This window comes from Mus caroli, chromosome 6 (genome assembly GCF_900094665.2).
Source record: "Mus caroli chromosome 6, CAROLI_EIJ_v1.1, whole genome shotgun sequence".
NCBI lineage: Eukaryota > Metazoa > Chordata > Mammalia > Rodentia > Muridae > Mus > Mus caroli.
The window spans coordinates 110305498-110311472 of NC_034575.1; the positions used below are offsets into that span (position 1 = coordinate 110305498).

The window sequence follows — 5975 nt, forward strand, 5'->3', positions numbered from 1 at the left end:
GAGAGAGAGAGAGAGAGAGAGAGAGAGAGAGAGAGAGAGAGAGAGAGAGGAGTCCAAAAAGCCTATAGCACCCGGTATTCCCAGGGGGTCTCCCATCCAAGTACTAACCAGGCCCGACCCTGCTTAGCTTCCGAGATCAGACGAGATTGGGCGCGTTCAGGGTGGTATGGCCATAGACTCACTTACATTTTAATATACTGTGTAACTGTTTCAGAATACAAGTGAGATGGTGAAGCATCCTATGTTATAAATTTTGCATGTATCTCATAGAAGCTTTCTTATTTAAAGGAAAAAGTACTTGAAGTTAGACATCAAAAGTATTAACTATTTCTTACTGCCCACATTCAAACAGATACCGACAATAATTTCTATGATAAATTTATCTTTGGAATTGAAATGCCATTACTTTGGGATTATCTAGTGCCAAATTGTTTTCTTCCTGCTTGAATGTTTTCCTTTTTACATCCTTATTAAACCTGTAGTTTTCTCTAATGGATGGTGTTTCAGTATAATGACATTTACTCCACCCTTATTGACAATCTGCTGAAAAAGTAGATTAGCAGATACCTAACAGAGAGCTTGTCAGTATAATGATGTCAAAGTAGATTAGCAGATATCTACCAGAGAGCTTGCCAGTATAATGATGTCACTGTTATCAGGCAGAATAATGTAATTCTCTTAGTTTAGTTGTGAATGGTCATCCTGAGAGGTCATTCCCATTTGAGATGACTCATGTGGGTTTCTGGAATATGGCACTGTGCATTAAAGGAGGCCATGTAAGCGCTCTCTCTCTCTCTCTCTCTCTCTCTCTCTCTCTCTCTCTGTGTCTCTCTCCTCTCTCTCTCTCTGTCTCTCTCCTCTCTTCTCTTCTCCTCTCCTCTCCTCTCCTCTCCTCTCCTCTCCTCTCCTCCCCTCCCCTCCCCTCCTCCCTTCCCCTTCCCCCCACCCTGATTATAGACAGGTTTCTCTGTTTAGCTCTGGCATTGTGGAACTCTTTCTGTAGACCAGGCTGGCCTCAAACTGGGAGATTCATGTGCCTCTGCCTCCTTAGTATTGGCATTAAAGGCACACTACTACCACCAGGCTAACTCAACATTTCTTAAAGTGATTTGACTATAGGATCTCTACCATAGAACACTCAACAAGCCACAGAACCCAGTTTGGGAAGGACCAGTATCTTCTAATGTAAGGAAGTCCACCCAAATCTCAGAGAGCATGAGTGAATGTTTATTGTAAGAAGTGTAGCCATCACTCATCATCTGGCTACATTACCTTTATAACCACAACTGGAGAGCCTGAGGCCATTCAGGCCTGAAGAGACTTGCCCGAGATATTGCTAGGGACAGACTTTGGCTAAAAATAATCAAGACCTCCTGTCTTTCAAATTTGAGGTATTATTATTATTAATTATTATTATAGTTCAGGTCTTAACAACCAAGAAAAGGACTTAACTATGAGGCTCCCCCTATCCCCCTGAAGATGGCCATGTCTTTAATTCTGAGTTACAGTTTGGAAGTGGGATTAAGGAGAAAGATCTCCTGTTTTAGGAGATCCAGTGCCTCTTCTGGTGTCTGAGGGTACTACACACATGGTTTATAGACACAGGAAGGGAAAACACTCCGACTCATAACATTTAAAAACTAGAGTATTTATTTTAAAAAGACATCTCCTACTATTGTGAACTAACTCGTCCATCTCTGTAATCTTTGTACAATAGGAATGAGCCTTCAATGAGCGAGGTTCTGGATATTTTAGCGATTGGGACTTTAAGGTTTTTGGTTATTTGTTTAAGATACAATCAATTTTAAGAGCCAATTTTTCTCAGAATGTCTTGATTTTCTACTTAAAAGACAGAGAAGAGGGAAACAGAAACTTTGAGGGATGTTTTTACAAACGTGGTGATAAAGGTTAGGCTCAGACTGTTACAGACAGCCTATATGTTCATTCCTAAACACATTTTTTAGTATATGTTGACCTTTCATTCTTGCTTCATTCAACTGGGAAGTATCAGAAATATTTCTCTAGAAGTATCTTACAGGAAATATAAGTGGCTGGATTTGAGAAAGGGAACATGATTAGAAGTGTTGGGGATGCAGAGACGTGAGGTAAGAGACAGGCAGAAAGCGCAACCAAAAGCACAGGTTGGGAAAAGGTTTATTTTCATCCTCTTGGTGTCTGCTGGGTTTGAACGTTCTCATCACGAACAAGATCTTTATTCTTTCTGGGCTTTTTATCTGATCTCTAAAATAAAAATAATGTCATTCTTTCCAAGATTATGAAGATTGCGAAAATCAAAGTATTTTAAAAATGTTACTATGTTTTAGTCTTCAAATCAATTACAGGTGCCTTTGAGGAAATAACATTTTTGCTATAATAAAAAAGGAAATCTGTGAAATTCCTGATGATTTCTAGGTGCTCTTTAGAGTTTTTGTTCTCTTTTCATTTTTCCTTCCTACCCTAACACACCCCATCTCAGAGCTTGCTTCTCTCCTCTCAGATTATCTCCTGCCTCCGTAAGGAAAGGAAAAAGGCTGTCTATACAGAAAGCTCTTCTGGATTTGGAGTAAGGTACAAAAGGAAAGAACTCTCCCTGTTTAAACTCTTTGTAACACCATAGATTAGAGACTCAAATGTTGTAGCATGATTGCTACTATTTATTGACTGGTTTACATAAAGTAAGTTTAATTTTAAAATAAAACTTAAGTGCTATATTTCTTTCTTAAGATGATGCTTGTGATAGGTTGAATGAGAATGGTCTCCACAGGCTCATGGATTTGAGTACTTGGGCCTCACTGGTGGAACGTTTGGGAAGGATTTGGAGGTGGGGCCTTATTAGAGGAGGTATGTCACTGTGGGTAGGCTTTGAGATTTCAAACGCCAATGCCATTTTCAGTTAGCTTTCTCTGCCTTGTGGATTGAGACATAAGCTCTCAGTACTGTCTGCCATACCTGCCTGCTGGCTGCCATGCTTCCCACCATGATGGTTATGAACTCTATCCCTCTGAAACCATAAGCCCCTAAATTAAATACTTTCTTTGATAACTTGCCTTAGTCATGATATTTTATCACAAAATTAGAAGAGTAACTATAATAGCAATAATTATAATATATCCTGAATGCAGTTGTGACCAGAATATTCTTAGCTTGGTGTCTAGAACACTGTGACACTTGTTGAGTGTTAATTGTCATTATCATTGTTATCATCTCATCCTATCCAGATCCCCTTCTAGTTTTTAGGTAATCCTAAATGAACTTTAAAGAATTGCTCATTCACTTCTCAGGTCCCCACACCCCGTGTGTTCCTCTGTCTTTCTATATTTCTCTCAAATATCTTATTTTTTTCTTTTTTATTAGTATTTTCTTCATTTACATTTCAAATGCTATTCCCAATACCCCCTAAACCCTACTCCTGCCCTGCTCCCCAACCCACCCACTCCCACTTCCTGGCTCTGGCATTCCCCTGTACTGGGGCATATAATCTTTGCAAGACCAAGCAAGGGCCTCTCCTCCCATTGATGGCCAACTAGGCCATCCTCTGCTACATATGCAACTAGAGACACAGCTCTGGGGGTTACAGGTTAGTTCATATTGTTGTTCCTCCTATAGGGTTGCAGACCCCTTTAGCTCCTTGGGTACTTTCTCTAGCTCCTTCATTAGGGGCCCTGTGTTCCATCCAATAGATGACTGTGAGCATCCACTTCTGTATTTGCCAGGCACTGGCATAGCCTCACAAGAGAGAGCTATATCAGGGTCCTGTCAGCAAAATCTTTCTGGCATACAATAGTGACTGGGTTTGGTGGTTGTATTGATGGTGTTTGGGTTGATGGATCCCCGGTTGGGGCAGTCTCTGGATGGTCCTGCCTTCAGGCTCTGCTCTGAACTTTGTCTCTGTAACTCCTTCCATATTTTTCTTTAAGTTAAATAAGACTTTTAACCCCAAAACATTACACTTACTTAAAAAAAATTAACAATTTTTTTTTTTTTGCTGGCTGTGATGATATAATCCTTTGGTCTCAGTACTCTGGAGGTTGAGGCAGATGGATCTCTGTTGAGTTCGCGGCCAGGTCAGTTTGCATAGAGAGTTCCAGAACACCCAGAACTGCATAATAGAGAGATCTCATCTCAAAGAGACCAATTTTAAAGAAAGATTTATTTATGTTATGTACACTAGTGTTTTGCTTTTATGTACGTCTGTGCACCATGTACCCTTGAAAGTCAGAAGTAGACATCAGATCCCCTGGAACTAGAGTTATGGATGGTTGTGAACTTCCACGTGAGTGTTGGGAATTGAACCCAGGTTCTTTGCAAGAACAAGTATTGTTAACCACTGAACAAGCCATTTATCCAGCCCCTACACTTATTTTTGGTATCAATATTTTGTTCACTCTATCAGCCTAGTCTGATACTAGGATCTACTAGATATCTACTGGATCTGGCTAGTGGGTTGAGGAATCTGGAACTCCTGAACCATAGTTCACTGCATTCAGTCTTCCATCTCTGAGGACACTGACTCCTGTTCTACATTAAAACATCAGAGATGTCATTGTACTGTGACATCTAGTTTAGGGATCCACATGTATTACATGGCTTGAGAAGGAACATGGTGATTAGCATAGTGAATTGGGATCTGGTGTTAAGGCCTAGGTAACTGTTACCTGTCTAATCTACCATTTTGTGCTGTTGCTAGTGTTACAAGGAAACTTTCTTATATGTTGTTACTGCTTAAGAAACTTTCTCATGCCCAGGTTGATTGCATGTTCTTTTATATTCTGTGCTCTTAGAAACCAGTCACAACAGAAGTCAGTTAGAACTGCTTCATATAGTTAGCCATAATAAGCTTGGACCTGAATCGCCACCCAGCAGCACTTTCTGCTCCTGTGTATGGGCTACTTACTATGTTACTGCTCTTATAAGCTGCACCTGGGATAGACCCCAACATAAGAGAGACATCTGCATCAATATTAGAAACTATTTGAAGTGACTTCCGTTTTGAGTAGAAGGTTGAGTAAAATTGAAGTTCCCCAAGACCACCCTGGGAACTGACATCCTACTTGTCAGAAAGAGGCATGTACATGGGTAACTGACATCCTGGNTGGCAAGTTAAGACATGAATGTTAGACAAGTACCATCCTGATTGACAAGTTAAGACATGAATGTTAAACAAGGCACATCCTCTGCCACAGTTGAATACCCCAACCAATAGGAACATGAGTAAATCTACAACAAAGGCATGTTCCTAAGGAAATCCCCTATCCCTAAATCCTGATTGGTAGGATAACTTAGCACAGGTGTTTGAACATCTCAGGCTTAAAAATCCCTGTAGAGGGGCTGGAGAGATGGCTTAGCAGTTAAGAGCACTGACTGCTCTTCCAGAGATCCTGAGTTCAATCCCCAGCAACCATATGGTGGCTCACAACCATCTGTAATGGGATCAGATTCCCCCTTCTGGTGAGTCTGAAGACAGCTACAATGTACTCATACATAATAAACAAACAAACAAACAAAGCCCTGTTGTATCTTACCTCAATGTCATTGTTCAGCTCGGAGCCTTTACCCTGGTTTTGATTGATTAGTCCTGGTAACATATGCTCAATAAACTATCCCTGACTGAGATTGGTGTTTGTGTGGCTTGTGAGGTGACTCCTGGACCCCAACACTCAGGTTGTTGGGAGAGACCCATGGAAAAGAGCCCCAGGTGGCTGCTGGTAGAATTATATTAGTATCTCCAGGACATGAAGAAGCAGTGTTTAACACTGAAAAGCCCAAGGTTGGTGTAAGGTGAGGATGGTACTTCCTGGGTATGTGCTGAGCCTAGAATGGTACCCAGCCCTCCTTGAAGTCTGAAACCACAGCAAATTGTGTCTGCCACTGCTACCTCACTTCCAGATCAACTCTGCTCTGTCTCTGAGGCCACTCCCAGGAACTCTGTAGTCATAGCTGATTAATTCATTTTCTTTTCTTTTTTTTTTTTTTTT

The 5975-nt window shown here is 40.9% G+C and overlaps 1 protein-coding gene and 1 non-coding gene across 2 annotated transcripts in view; one reads left to right on the forward strand and one right to left on the reverse strand.

The window, feature by feature from the left end:
• Positions 1-5975, forward strand: part of Syn2 (synapsin II) — a 145570-nt gene that overhangs the window by 66114 nt on the left and 73481 nt on the right. The gene's annotated exons all lie outside the window — the stretch shown is intronic.
• Positions 60-178, reverse strand: LOC115031346. The gene has a single exon (XR_003836987.1). It is a non-coding gene; the product is annotated as a 5S ribosomal RNA (ribosomal RNA).